General features: G+C 20.4%; 1 protein-coding gene and 1 long non-coding RNA gene across 2 annotated transcripts in view; one reads left to right on the forward strand and one right to left on the reverse strand.

Moving 5' to 3' along the window:
* LOC122504662 (nucleoredoxin-like) overlaps window positions 1–16,664 on the reverse strand; it is a 106,981-nt gene that overhangs the window by 4,138 nt on the left and 86,179 nt on the right. The gene's annotated exons all lie outside the window — the stretch shown is intronic.
* The window catches only part of LOC122504664, a 98,956-nt gene continuing 87,951 nt past the window's right edge, over window positions 5,660–16,664 (forward strand). Inside the window, exons 1-3 of the long non-coding RNA XR_006301853.1 lie at window positions 5,660–5,873; window positions 5,998–6,074; window positions 6,796–6,935. This is a non-coding gene — a long non-coding RNA (uncharacterized LOC122504664). The remainder of the gene's footprint in view (window positions 5,874–5,997; window positions 6,075–6,795; window positions 6,936–16,664) is intronic.

The raw sequence follows: 16,664 nt of genomic DNA on the forward strand, positions 1-16,664 counted from the left end.
GAAAAAACCTGGAAAAGTCGGGGAATTTTGATCGAAATCCTGAAAAATTGTTGTTTTCTAAAGTTATTGTGTTTATTCTTCAAATCTAATTTCACGTAAATATTTCAAAATTAATTCAATTTTAAAAGAATTGCGTTTACAATTTTCATAAGTAGATGAACTTTAAAAGATTTTGATTTAAAATTTTGTACAATTTCCATTTTAAATGAATTTAATAAGAAATATATTAAAAAAACTTAGATTTAAAAAAAATTTAATAACTAAAATTCTTCTTAAATTATTAGTTTAATGGAATTCCTCGAAAAATGTAATTATTCTTAAAAGTTTTATTAAAATCTATCACAGAAATTCAATTATTTTAAAAACATTTGCTACAATTTATTTATTAGAATTTAAGTATTATTTTCAATGCATTTTTAATTTAAATTCTTAAAAAAATTAAATTATTTTCAAAAATTTTAATGAAATTCTTTGCGTAACAATTCAATTATTTTCAAAATCATTTTAATAATATTCTTCCCAGAAGTTCAAGTATGTTTAAAAATTTACAAAAATTCTCGCCAAAATTCAATTATATTCAGGAATTTTTATAAAATTCATTGTAAAATTCAATTGTTTTCATAAATAACAATATTCATTTCAAGAATATTCAAATATTTTCAAAATAAAAAAAATTCTTCGCAGAAATTCAATTATTTTCAGGAATTTTAATAAAATTCATTGCAAAATTCAATTATTATCAAAATTTTTTCTTAATTCAATGATTTTCAATATTCTATTATTTAAATAAAATTTCCCTAAAGAATTCAATAATTAAACAAAAATTTTGATAATATTCTACACGAACATTCAATTATTTTCCAAACAAATAAAAAATTCTTCGCAGTATAATTCAATTACATTTTTAATTTTAAAATTCTTTTCAGGGATTTAATTATTTTCATAAATAATAAAATCATTCGGAGAAAGTCAATTATTTTCATAAATAATAATATATTCATCACAAAAATTTGAATAAAATTCATTGCAAAATTTCCATTATTTTCCAAACATTTTTCTTAATTCAATAATTTGTATATATCTTTTATTTTAATAAAATTTCCCAAAAGAATTCAATTATTTAAAAACAATTTTGACAAAGTTGTACACGAATGTTCAATTATTTTTTAAAATAATGGAAATTTCACATAAATTGAATTATTAAAAATAGATTATTATTAAATTATTAAAAACTTTGCTACAATTTATTTATTACAATTTAAGTATTATTTTCAATACATTTTTAATTAAATTTCTTTAAAGAATTAAATTATTTTCAAAAATTTTTATGAAATTCTTTGTAACAATTCAATTTTTTTCAAAATAATTGTAATAAAATTCTTCGCAGAAATCCAATTATGTTTAAAAATTTACAAAAATTCTCGTCAAAATTTCAATTATCTTTATAAGTAATAAAATTTTTCTCCGCAATTAAATTATTTTCAAAACTTTAAATAAACTTCTTAGCAGAATTTCAATTATTTTTAATACAATTTTCATCAAATTTCTTGAAAAATGCAATTATTCTTAAAGATTTTATTAAAGTTTAGCAAAGATATTCAATTATTTTAAAAACTTTGCTACAATTTATTTATTACAATTTAAGTTTTATTTTAAATACATATTTAATTAAATTTCTTTAAAGAATTAAATTATTTTCTAAAATTTTTATGAAATTCTTTGTAACAATTCAATTTTTTTTCAAAATATTTTTAATAAAATTCTTAGTAGAAATTTAATTAATATAAAAAATTTGTCAAAGTTTAATTAGTTTTAATTTCTACTATTTCAATAAAATTTCATAAAATAATTCAATTATTTTCAAAATTAATATAATTCTTCGCAAAAATCCAATGATGTTAAAAAATTTACAAAAATTCTCGTCAAAATTTCAATTATCTTTATAAAATAATAAAATTTTTCTCCGAAATTCAATTATTTTCAAAACTTTTAATAAAATTCTTGGCAGAATATCAATTATTTTTAATACAATTTTCATCAAATTTCTCGAAAAATGCAGTTATTCTTAAAATTTTTATAAAAATTTGTCAAGAGAATTCAATTATTTAAAAATTTGTTCATAAAATTTATTTTATTTTTATAAATTTTTATTATTTTTTATAAATTATGTCTACGAACATATTTTTTATTCATTGTATTCATCTGTATTTAAAGGTTTTTTTTGGTCTGTTAATTTCTAAATAAACAAATAAATAAATAAAGTTCTTTATGAAAATTCAATTTTAAGAAACATTCAATTGTTTCATAAAATATTTATGACAATAAATAATTTGACAATAATTTGACTCTAATCAACAATAAATTCTTACATCTTCTATATAAAATATTTATGTCTAATATATTTAATTGAAGAATGTCAGAATAATCGAAATTTGGTAAAATTAAATTGTAAACCCTGATTTGGTTATAAAAGTTATTTTAAATAATTTTTATAATTTATATTTCAAAGTACTTACCTAAATGTTTATTTTTGACATATTTAGAAATATTAATATTTGTAAAATATATTTGAATATAAATAATATTTCTTTTGTTGCAGAAAAACAATTTTAATAGACGATTTCGAAAGATTTTTTTCGAAATCAAAAACTGTGAATCTCAGCGTCTATCATCAGGTAAGAATTTAAAAGAAAATATTTTTTTAATTATTTACAAAAGTTATCTTGCATTTTTTAATGTTTTAAAAATTAATATTTTATTTTGATAATAGTTATTTTATTTTGTTGCAGGAAAAACAATTTAACAAAATGGCGAATTTAAAAATTAAATAGAAGTCAAAGAAAGCTGGGATATTTTTTTCAATTCAAAAACTGCAAATTTCAGACGGTATGTGTAAGAATTTAAAAAAATTAGTTTTAATACAATTTTTCAGTGAATAATTTTACCTCATTTGACAAGAAAATTTCTTTATAAAATATTGATTTTGATACGTTTAGAAATATTAATATCTTTAATTTTTACTTGAATCTAAAATGACAGAAATATTTCTTTTGTAGAAAAACAATTCAGCAGAACAGCGATTTAAAATGTTAAATGGAGGTGAAAAAAGTTTGGAGATATTTTTTTTTTCAATTCAAAAACTGTGAAACTCAGCGGGATTAGGTAAGAGCTTATTTATTTAAAAAATAGTCTCTTCACATATCCTTTGAATGAAAAAGTGCATTATAAGGGTCGAGGGTGGTTGAACTTATAAGGAACATTATTCATGTGACTTTATATGAGGTGCCTTTTCATGAGTCTTTTCTAAATCTCGGTAAGCTTATGCCGTGTCAGAAAAGTAATCTCTCTCTGACATGAAGTTCAAGTAAGTCACGTTTGTGTCAAAAGAAAAACCTCGTCAAATTTTCCTGCTCTGAATTTTTTTTTTCAGTTTCTCTATATTATTTATTCTGTTATTTTTTTTTTCTTCCTCCCTCCCTCCCTTTTTTTATTCTCATTTTATTCAAAGCCTATATATGTGCCATTCGCAGCAATTGGCTTCGTTCCAGAAAAAGTCCTTTCTTCATGAACGCCCGTCACTTGAATTTAATAATCAGATTAAACGAGGACAGAGGAAGGAATGCAACGAATTTTAAATATGATGGAGGACAAGGTTTCGAGGTATTAAAGTACATTGAAAAGCAAAGGCAGGAAGTGAAAAGTAGACTGGATTTAAAGACAATAAGGAAATGTCGAAGTTTTATAAGTTTAAAGTGTTCATAATGTTTTATATTTTGGTACTATTTAAAATTGAGTTTTTGATTTTTATATATATTTTTTTATTTTAATTGAAATTATTAAATAATTAATCTAAAGTGTAAGGTAAAGGAGAATGCCGGAAGGCAGGAACTATGTATAATAAATAAATAATAATCAGATTATAGGGCTCAACGTCATATTCAAACTTTCAAACTTTTATGGTAAAAAAAAAAGAAAATTGCAAAGTAGACAAGTTTCTTTCTTTTTGATGAATTTCGTTTTATAGCGAAATTATTTTATAATTTGAAATTTAATTTTTGAAAAGTTTTCATATTTTGGTGTTTATAGTTTTAATTATTTTTTAACAGTAATTTTCAAATTTAATACAAATTGTTAATAAATTTTTTATTTTTTTTTATTTAAATTAATTATGATTTACTTATTATTAATTATTTAATTTTAATTAATTTAAAATAAATTTATGAATTATTTTTTTATTTTTTTAATTTCAAATTAAATTTTTTACTTTAAATTATTTTTAATTATTTTTTAACCACAATTTTCAAATTCAATAGTAATTATCAGTAAATTAATTATTTATTTGTATTTATTATTTTTTTATTTCATATATTAATTTAAAACATAAAGTCCCGCAGTCTTTATTATTTACTTATTATTAATTATTTAACTTTAATTAATTTAAAATTATTTTTCCATTTGTTCAATTATTATTTAATTTTAGTTATTTTAAATTCAATTTTGACTTTAAATTATTTTTAATTTTAATTTTAAATTATTTGTTTAACTAAAATTTTTAAATTTAATAGTAATTATCAATAAATTTACTATTTATATTTTCATTTATTATTTGTCATTAATTTATTATTAATTAATTAGTTTTAATTAATTTCAAATTAAATTTTGTATTTTTCTATTATTATTTAATTCATTTATTTATATATTATTATATTATCTATTTGTTTATCTAATTTATTTATGACTAATTTATAAATCATTATTTACAGTTATTTATTTATTTATTAGTTTTATTTTCTTATTATCTATTTCTTTTTTATTTTTATTATTTAATTTATCTACATATTTAGTACCTATTTAATCCATTTACTTATTATTAATTAGTCAATTAATTAATTAAATAATTAATTTAATTAATTTCTTTTTCCAGAAATTAATTTTTCAATTTTGAATTATTTTTAAAATTTATTATTTATTAATTAATCATCATTATTATTCAAGTAATTAATTATAAATTAATTAATTAATTAAAATTAAATTTTATATTTTAATTTATTAATTAATTAATTAGTTGTAACGAATAATATAACATTAATAATAATAATAATAATAATAATAATAGATAGAATAATTAATAAATAAAAAAAAAATTAAGTAATAAATAGAAAAATTATTTTACATAATGCAGAATTTTTATTCAGTTTGAAATTAAGTATTGAAATTTCTAATTTAAATTTAAATAAAAAATTGTTAATTAAGGTTAAATTAATTGTTAATAACAAAAATTAGAAACTTATCATTTTTTAATAACGGAAAGATTCATATTCCTGTCTTTCGTTTTTGAATTCATAACATTTTGCCGCCCTTTCAGACTAACCAATCAGAGGGCTTAATTTCTATCACAGGAAGTCATTGATTCAAAATTTTCATTCTCTATATTTGGGAATATTTTTACATATTTCTATTGTTAGATTATCGATTAAATAGTAAGAAACAAGAAAGATTAATTAGGATTTTCAATTAATGTCGATAGATCAGTGAATAATTAGTAATATCACGATTAGTGAATAAATTCAAGTCACTTGTTGGCTGGAAATTTCGAGATCACGTGACATTGTGTATGATCACGTGATGTTTGGTTAACTTCCTGTTGAGCGGGCGGCCATGGCACATTCCGTCTCGTTGCGATCGTGTGTTTTTCATTATTTTACTGTGAATAAATTGTTATTGTGCATGTAGTGTTTCGTAAATTTTCCATATTTTATGGGATTAAGATATGTGGAAATGGTTTTTATGGAAAATATTCGATAAATAGTGGGATAAATTGGCGAATTAGTGTTCCGGCCGGCAGGGTGCAATGTGACATTTTCGCCATTGTGGTAAGAAAAGTATAGTGTGATATTGTTTATTTATTGTTAATTGTTACTTTTTTACTTGTATGGGTAATTCTTTTGAACTTTCGAACATTTGGGATAAAGACAAATGCACTGTATTTGTTTTCAGATGTGGGGGAAGTGAGGGGGTATTGTCAAAAAGGCAGAAAGTCGACAAACATTTTTCGGTCACTATACTTTATTATGGTAAATCCGGTAAATCATTCGCAAATTATTTTATTTTAATATTATTTGTTCGAAATTTTATAGATTTTCGATGAAATTAGTTGAAATTTTTAGTGTTTTTTATGTTAATGATGATTTCTCTTTACAAATTTTCGTTAATTTGACAATAAAAATTTGAGGTTATGTTCGCAATTGGAACTTTTATTTTCTTTTGCAAAATGAAAATAATTTTCAAAACAATTTTCGTTCAGTGTGTATATTAGTGAAATTTGTTCGTAAAATACGTTTCAGAGGAAATTTTTTGTACACCTATAAATTCTGTGATATATTTTTGTTTTCTTGTACTTTTAGCTTATACAATAATAAATAGTAGAAGTTTTTGGAAATATTTTGTGATTAAATTAAATATCTTATTATATTCATTTTTCTTAATTATTGTATTCTTAATTATTATTTTTCAATGACAAATTTTTTTAGATTATAAACTTCGAAAATTTTGTCAATTTTTCTTTGTTTATAATTTTTGGAAAACTGTTCAAAATTATTGTTTTTTCAAGAAATGCTTCTTTTTAACTTAAGTTTTTAATATTCATTATTCAGTTAGACATTTTATTGTTAAATTAATTTTTATTTTTAAAATTATTGTTTTATTTTGTAATGACAAATAATATAATAATAAATTAATAGTAATAATAATAATAACATAATAATTAGTATAATAATGACAGTAAATTTTTTTTAGGTGTGTGATTTGAAATATTTACTTTTACTTCGATGGACTTTTGATGAATCAAGTGGCCTAAGAATTATTTAAGACGATACTAATTGGACTTCCGTTTTGCATTTTCTCTCCTTGGAACTGAAGAGCAGGAAGCTTGTTCGGTGAGTCCTTTCTTTCCCAACTAGTGATGAATTCAGATAGTAATACATTTTTTTTAAATCATACAGAGACAACTAGTTGAACTAATTAATATTATTTACCCAATATTCTAATTAATTTGTAATAATTATTACTTAAATTCATTAATATAATTATTTTTAATTTCTTAAACTTTATTAGAATTTAATAAATAAAATAATAGTAATCTAAAATTATTCAAATTTTTTAAAAAAATTAATTAAACTAGAAAATTAAATGAATTTTGAATTGTCGCTTTTTCTCTTGTTTCAAAGAAAAAAAAATATTTTCCACATAAACATTGCAGCTAACAATTTTTATTGATAGAATGTCAAGTAGTATTTTATTTTATCCTCTTTGTCACTGCGTTATTTTTTCTTTGATTTCATTTTTTTCCATAAAAAATAAAAAAATTAGTTTTTTATTTGCCAATATTTTGCAAAAATTACAATATTTGAATGCTTAATTCTTATTCGTTATGAAAAATGTGAAATTTGAATTAAACTGTTCTTAAAAAATTAAAAAGTTTCTATAATTGGAAAAAATGTAAAATAAAAAGAAATAATGCGGAAAAATAAAAATAGAAATTCAACAGATAAGAATAGAAAGAGAATTCTTTTCTTTTCAACTAGACTTGAAATATGTTATGTGGGGAACGAAAAAAAGAAGACTTTTTCGTTTTCTACATTTCATAATTTCCGAGATTTTCTCACTTTCTATATATTAAGGAAATTGCAAGATTTCCTTCCCCTAAAGACGGGGGCAATGTTATGTCCCTGAATTTACGTTGACATCTCACGCTTTAAGCGAAAGTCAACTTTTCACCCCTAAAATATACACTATATATATTCTTTAACGCTTCTCGTTTCACCCGAACATTTCACGAGTAATGAAAGTTTATTCAAAACTTCTATTTAATTTCCTTTTTCGCAAAAGAATTTATTGAAGCTCTCTTTCTCTCTCTCTCTCATTCATAAAAAAAGAGTCAATGAAATGGAAATTATCTTTACATTTTCTCAGGATAATTTTTTCTGTACATAAAATTTACAATCGTAATTCATCCGAGACGATTGTAAAATAAATTTTACAAATTTGCTTTTTATTAACTTAAATTGAATCTATTAAGAGATATCAAAAGATATTTTACATTATTGAAATTAAATTAGAATATATTATTTTATTGAAATTAAATTACTAAAGAAAAAAAAAATTAAAATTGAATTAAATATTCAATAAAATTTGTTCACAATTTTTTTCATTGAAATCTAATTGGACTATTTGATTCGAAAACAAGATAAAAGTGTCTTGAAAATCTCTTGGTGAATTTTTTTTTTTGGGAAACTTAATTTTCAAAGGGAGAGTCTTCGATAGAAGGGATCCTTTGAATGTTACACCTCCTCGAGGGAATATATCCCCTAATTTATTGGGAATAGCATTAGTGGAAAATTGGGGAACTATTTCTTGAACGTTGGGTAGTTGGTTATATATTAGTCGAATTTCCATTCGAAGCACTTCCGCTTTGCTTTAAATAAATTTCCATTATTTTCTTTTTTCCTCGTTTCACTAGAATACTAGTCGATTGTTTATTATTGTTAAAATAATTATTAAATTCGAATAATTGTAGCGAACATTTCAATTTTTATAAATAGCTAAATTCTTCGACAAAATTCCATTATATTGAGGAATATTTATAAAATTCATTGTAAAATTCAATTATTGTTTTCATAAATAAAAATATATTTCAAGAATTCAATTGTTTTCAAAATAAAAAAAATTCTTCGCAGAAATTCAATTATTTTCAGGAATTTTAATAAAATTCATTGCAAAATTCAATTATTTTCAAGGTACAAAAAGTTTTGAACGTTCAAATGAACGAAATATTTTTTGTTAAAAATATTTTCATAGTTTATTGATTACAATTAATGTTAAAAACTTAAATTTTACATTTAGAAACTTTATAATTAATTTGTTTAATAGTGACACAAAATTTTGTATTAAAAATTTAATTTGAAGAAGAAATAAATAAATTTCGTTCATTTGAACGTTCAAAACTTTAAGATCATTATTTTCAAAATTTTTTCTTAATTCAATGATTTTCAATATTCTATTATTTAAATAAAATTTCCCTAAAGAATTCAATTATTAAACAAAAATTTTGATAATATTCTACACAAACATTCAATTATTTTCCAAACAAATAAAAAATTCTTCGCAGTATAATTCCATTACATTTTTAATTTTAAAATTCTTTTCAGGGATTTGATTATTTTCATAAATAATAAAATCATTCGGAGAAAGTCAATTGTTTTCATAAATAATAATACATTCATCACAAAAATTTTAATAAAATTCATTGCAAAATTTCCATTATTTTCCAAACATTTTTCTTAATTCAATAATTTGTATATATCTTTTATTTTAATAAAATTTCCCAAAAGAATTCAATTATTTAAAAACAATTTTGACAAAGTTGTACACGAATGTTCAATTATTTTTTAAAATAATGGAAATTTCACATAAATTCAATTATTAAAAATAGATTATTATTAAATTGTTAAAAATTTTGCTACAATTTATTTATTACAATTTAAGTATTATTTTCAATACATTTTTAATTAAATTTCTTTAAAGAATTAAATTATTTTCAAAAATTTTTATGAAATTCTTTGTAATAATTCAATTTTTTTCAAAATATTTTTAATAAAATTCTTAGTAGAAATTTAATTAATATAAAAATTTTGTCAAAATTCAATTATTTTCAATTTCTACTATTTCAATAAAATTTCAAAAAATAATTCAATTATTTAAAAAGAAAATTTAATAAAATTCGTCTCAAAAATTCAATTATTTTCAAAAGTAATATAATTCTTCGCAAAAATCGAATGATGTTATAAAAATTACAAAGATTTTCGTCAAAATTTCAATTATCTTAATAAATAATAAAATTTTTCTCCGTAATTCAATTATTTTCAAAACTTTTAATAAAATTCTTGGCAGAATTTCAATTATTTTTTATTCAATTTTCATCAAATTTCTCGAAAAATGCAATGTTCTTAAAAATTTTATTAAAATTTGTCAAGAGAATTCAATTATTTGAAAATTTGTTGATAAAATTCTTTATGAAAATTCAATTTTAAGAAACATTCAATCGCTTAATAAAATATTTATTTTTATAGTTAAATAATTGAATTCTTGTAGAATTTTGTAATAAATATTGATTTAAAAATGAATTTCAAATTAAAATCTTTGAAAATTTGAACTTTTCATACAATTAATTAATAAATTCTATAGAATTAATTTTTCTCAATAATTTTAATGGAATTGTTTTTAATTATTTGAAGTTTTTAATTTCTAATATATTTAATTGAAGAATATAAGAATAATTGAAATTTCGTAAAATTAAATTGTAAACAAAAGAATTTGAAAATTCACAAAGAACTTTTTTAAAAATTATTAAAAAAAATTGACTTAAAGAAGAATTTTAGTTGAAAATTCTAGAAATGAATATTGTAATGATGAAAATAATTTTTGAAGAAGTTACAGTAATTTCAAATTTTTGAAAATCTTAATTTTTATAAAAAAAATGATTAAATATTTATTAAAAAATGAAGTTATTGATGTTATCGAAGAATTTTCGTTTTAAAAACCTGGAAAAATTCCGTGGAATTTAAAAAAGAGCAAAAGCGTGGCAACCCTGGATAATAATTGAAATTTGGAGAATTTACTGATAATTGAAATTTTTGGAAATAATTGAATTTTGTAAAGGTTTCAAATTAAACTCTTTGGAAATCTGAATTTTTCACCAAGTTGAAGTCCACAACGTTGATCAACGAAAAAAATTGTTTACTTAGTAAATTAATTAAATGTTGACACAAAAATATTTAGAAAAAAAATATTGATGCTTATATTTTGATAATAATTATTTTACAATTAAATATTAAATTTAAAATAATACTTGAAAGTATTAAATAAATTTTTTTCGTTGATAAACGTTGTGGACTTCAACTTCGTAATTTTTCATGCTTTTAGTTAAAAATTCTGTGAAACTAATTTTTTTCAAAAAGCTTAATCGAAATTTTTTAAAATTATTTCTAGTTTTTATTTTCTAATGTACATTTAATTGAAGAATTTCCAAATAATCAAAATTTTGCGTAAAATTGAATTGTAAACAAATGGATTTGAAAATTCGTAATTCCCCGAGTCGATGACTCGGAGTGATCGATATCTTCATGTTTTATAATAATATTTTTATAATTTATTAAATTTCAAAAAGTTTTGAATTTCAAATTTTCGAAAATCTTTTTTCCAATTGAAGTTAATAATGTTTTTGAATAATTTTTCAATTAAAGAAATTCGCAAATAAATGTAATAGAACATTTTTTCAGTCATTTTCATTTCTTATTTTTTAAAGTCGATTAAATTATTCTTTAGGATCAGGGAAAAAGTCAAAATTTTGTCTGGAAATCAGGGAAAAACAAAATTAAATTTTTGGGCAACCTTTTAATAATTATTATTATTATTATTAACTTTTTCTTTCTTTTTGAACAAAAAAAGATAATTTCTGTTACTTTTTGCTTTATTTTTGAGTATTTCGTCTTTTTTTTTTTAGAAATATTCCCGATACTTGTGAATTTTATCTGATGGAAAATTTTTTTTTCTTTCTCTCTTCGTAAAATGTATATAAAAATAAATATTGAGAAGTGAATTTTCTTTTTTCCATCGTTTGGTTTGTTTCCACGTGATTCGTCTCCTGGTTTTCATCTATAAAATGGAAGAGGCAAAAACCCCCTTTACCCCTTGGTAATAAGCAATAATTTTACTCTCTGACGTTGAATCGCACGGGGATCGCAAGGTTCTTTATCAGCTCTTACCACGGTCATTACCCCTGTGCAGAATTTTCCCTCTGAATAGAATCAAGCTCTAGACATTTCGAGTTTCTCATTCCATGGAATTCAGAATAATTTACCTCGACATAACATTAATTTCTCCTCTCTTTATAATTAAAGGTGTACATTGAGGATAAATTTTTTTTTTAAAATTGTATATAAATTACGATTTTTCTCATTAAAACATTTCGCCGCACTCGTTAATATTTTAACAATTTATTATCTCCTGTCATATTTACAGGGAAAGAAAATTCATTCCGAAGGGAATAATTATTGTTTATTTTTGTAATATTCAATATTCTTTACAATATTATTTACAAAAAAAAGAAAAATTTGATTTTTGTTTTAATTTTACTAAAATAATAATATATTAAATATAATAATTAAATACTTTATACGAAAATTAAATATGTAATTTTTTTTTTATTCAATTTTGTATTTAAATCAAAAAAATTAAAATTAAATAACATTTAATTATACACGAAATTTTCTTTCGTGGAAAATAATTCAAAAGCGTATGTTTGCACTTAATACAGAAGGAATTTTTGATATTGACATAAAGGTGCATATGTTGTGCGAGGGAATAAAGAGTTGAGATTCGCAATCTCTTCAGTGGAATTTTTTTTGCTTTTTTTTGTATAAATAAAAAAAATGCGTTCTCTTGCGATGCCTCTGGGGGTTTTTTTTCTCGATGTAGAGAAGAAAACGGGGAAAATTGTGTGTATGTTTGTGTGTTATATGGGGAATTGGGGGATGAGAAAAACCAGGCGAATTTCAAGGAAATTTACTTTCCGAACCATTATTTACGACCCTCTTATCCCCTATTTCGTACATCTAAACTTTTTCGAGACCATCAATTTTTAACAAGATTTTTTAACCGTAATAAATTAATCTAGGGAAACGCAGTGTCAACATTTAATCGTATAAATCAAGTGTGTTATATAATTTTTTTTTTATTAAAAATATTCTTCATAGTAATTTATTTTGATGATTGCTATTATAAAATAGTAATAATACTTTTTCGACTTTTCTTCCAAATATTGCAAAACAATACCACATTTTTAGTATAAAATGCAAATTTTTATTGCTTATTTAACTTATTTGAAAAGTTTTAACGCAATTAACTTTTGATAAATAACAAAATTCTTCACAGAAATTCAATTATTTTTAGGAATTTGAATAAAATTCTTTGTAAAATTCAATTATTTTCATAAATAACAATATTCATCACAAGAATTCAATTATTTTCAAAAGGAATAAAATTCTTCGAAGAAATTCAATTATTTTTAAAAATTTTAACGAATATCTCATCAAGAATTCAATTATCTTTACAAATAGCAAAATTTTTGGACAAAAATTCAATTATTTACAAAAATTAAATAAAATTCTTTGCAAAATTTCAATTATTTTCAAAACTTTTTCGCAATTAAATAATTTTCAATATTTACTATTTTTATAAAATTTATCAAAAGATGTAATTATTGGAAAAAAATTTTGATACAATTCTACGAAAACATTCAATTATTTTCATAAATAATAAAATTTCACTTAGGAAGTGAATTATTTTCATCGAAGAATTTCAAATATTTTTAATACAATTTTAAATAAATTCCTTGAAAAATACAATTATTATTCTTAAAAATTTCTATTAAAACTTGAGAAAAGAATTCAATTTTAAGAAACATTCAATAAAATAATAAAGTTCGTTGCAATAATTCAAATATTTTCACAAATAACATTTAATTCGTCGCAGAAAATTAATTATTTTTACAAATTTTTAAGTAATTCTGCAAAAGAATCCAATTAGCTTGATAAAGAAGAAAATTTTTCTCATAAAATCAATTATTCTAAAGAATTTTAATAAAATTCTTTTCTAAAATTTAATTATTTTTGATAAATATGAAAATTCATCACAAGAATTCAACTGTTTTGAAAAGTAATAAAATACTTTGCAGAAATTAAATTATTTTCAAAATTTTTTTTAAATTCTCGCCAAGAATTAAATTATAATTAAAGTTTTTTTTAAAAATTATTTTAACATTTAGGAGAACACAATCATGTTCTTTTAAGAAATTCAATTATTTTCGAAAAATTACATTAAAATATTTTTAAAAAACTAATTTTTTGAAGTGTTTTATCACAATTTTCTAAGATTCAATTGTCTTTGAACAAAGTAAATTATTTTAAAAATTTACTTCTTTAGACTTCATAAAATTTTGGAGAAATTAATTTTTATAATTAAAATTCTTCACAAATTTTTTTTCTTTTATATTTTTTAAAAATTTAATAAGTTTTGAAAAATTTTAACAAATTTCCATTATTTTTTAAAGACTTTACCAAATTTCAATTATTTAAAAATTTTTCAATTGTATAATTGAAAAACTATTATTTTACAAAAATTAATTATAAATATTTTTAAAAACTTAATATAAAGAATTTCTTTATTAAAATTTTTTTGTAAATATAACACATTAATATAACTTTAAACAAAACATGCCTAGTTAAAGTTACAATTATTACAAAAAATTTAATTTTGTATTTAAATAATTGAATAAACAATTTTTTAAAATCAATTTCTTTTGAAAACTAGTGCAAAACCCATCGCGAAATTTTAGTAGCAGGAAAATATTGCTTCAATCTACGTGCTCCAAAAATTTGGCATAAATCGGGTTTTCTCCAACGAAGTTACAAACATTCAAAATCCCGATAAAATGAAGAATGGTTAATTTTTAAGGTAAATTTTGTTATATTTCTCAGTTGATAATCAAAAACGTATTTAAATAATAATAAAGTGTATTTAAAATACTTATTATTTAAATAATTCTGATTTACGAAAATTAAATTACTTTGTCAAAAAAAATTATTAAATATGATCGATTTTTGACATTTCATACAGAAACTTAAATAACATATTTTACAGTTTATTATAAATTATTTGATACTTTTATCAAGTTCAAATCACAAATTAAGTCTTTAAAAATAAATATCAATCGCTTTTTTTATATTTCTTAAAGAGATTACTCCTTTTTTAAATATTTTGTAATGCCTGTCAATGTAACCTTTTTTCATGTACTCTCAATTTATAATATCTTTTTTTATATGAAATGAAATTATTTTTTACAAATCATTGTGCATTTCGTAATCCCAAAACATATAAGAATATTTTCCCGAAATATTGAAATTTTTTATAAAGATCAAAAATACATTAGGCGAAATAAAATGGTTTGACCCACGTAAGTTTTTTATTATATGTAAAAGGCAATACTTCCGGTTTTCTATTGCATTAATTTCTTCCTTGAAGCCTGTTATTGCTATTATTAGGTATTATTTTTATCATTGGTATTATAACAATTATTTTTTTATTATATTTATTGTCGTTATTATTGTCATTGATAAGTGAAAATTTAGAGAAGGAGAGAAATTTTTTAATTTATTTGCTTGAGACGAGAAAATGCACTTAGAGAACTATTTTGTATCGTTATTGGGTATGTGCGAAAACATGAATCTTCACTACGACTTTAACAAGTTTTATGAGCATATATACTATACTGGAAGCTTCTGAAACTTCCTGATAAAATACACATGGATTTACATTTTCTTGTGATGTATCCTGACACCTCAATGGAATATGGTTTTCTTCGTAAACATATATTTTGTCTGGAATTTTTTTCTGTTTTTCACTTCTCTTTGCCCGCATATATTTTATATTTCTAAAATAAATATAAAATACGCATTAAAATGTAAATTTTATTTTCAACTTTTTATATATAAATTCACTTTCTTTTTTCTCCTGTAAAACAAAATGTATAAAAAGAAATTAGACTAAATTTTTATTGCATATTATATTTATTGTGTTGTACTACACTGGAAAAAATATATCCGATTACATGTCTGCTATCAAATAAATATTTACTTGTATCTAATAATTTTTGAGTCAATTTAATTATATTTGCTTCAATTACTGAAATTATTGGTTTAAATACCATTTAATTGTTTTGAATAAAAATTATTTGATTCCAGTTAATATTATTTTTTTTAATTAATCCTTAATCAAAATAAGCATCTATATTATATTTTAATTAATAACATGTTCAAATTTAATTTAAACTTTTTAAAAATGTTGTTTGTTATAAAAAAAATTCAATTATTAAAAAAAAATTGTTGATAAAATTCTACGCATACATTTAATTATTTTCATAAATAATAGAAATTTCACAAGATTTCAATTATTTACAATTTTTTTTATAAATTTCTTCGCAAAAATTCCATTATTTTCGTAAATAATAGTCTTTGAAAATTTAAATTTTTCAACGAAGTTGAAGTCCACAACGTTGATCAACGAAAACACTTTTTTAATTTATTTGAATATTATATTTTTGTTAAATATACAACAATTATTATTAAAATATAAATAAAACTCTACCTTTTTAATAAATTTTTGTGGCAGTATTGTTGCTTTTTCCTTTTTTTTCTATTAATTACCACTTATTGAAAAACTTTTTTCGTTGATAAACGTTGTGGACTTCAACCTGGTATTTTTCATACTTTTAACTAACAGTTCTGTAGAATTAATTTTTATGAAAAAGTTTAATTGAAAATTTTTTTTGAAATTATTTGAAGATTTTATTTTCTAATATATTTAATTGCAGAATTTTCGAATAATCGAAATTTCGTAAAATTGAATTGTAAACAAATGCATTTAAAAATTATAAACTAACTTTTTCAAAAATTTTAGAAACTAATAATTGAATTGAAATGGTAAAAATAATTTTGAAGAGTAAGTTGGTGTAACAATAATCTTATAATATAAAATAATAATGATTTTAT

This window comes from Leptopilina heterotoma, unplaced genomic scaffold, assembly GCF_015476425.1.
Source record: "Leptopilina heterotoma isolate Lh14 unplaced genomic scaffold, ASM1547642v1 Lhet_31, whole genome shotgun sequence".
Lineage (NCBI taxonomy): Eukaryota > Metazoa > Arthropoda > Insecta > Hymenoptera > Figitidae > Leptopilina > Leptopilina heterotoma.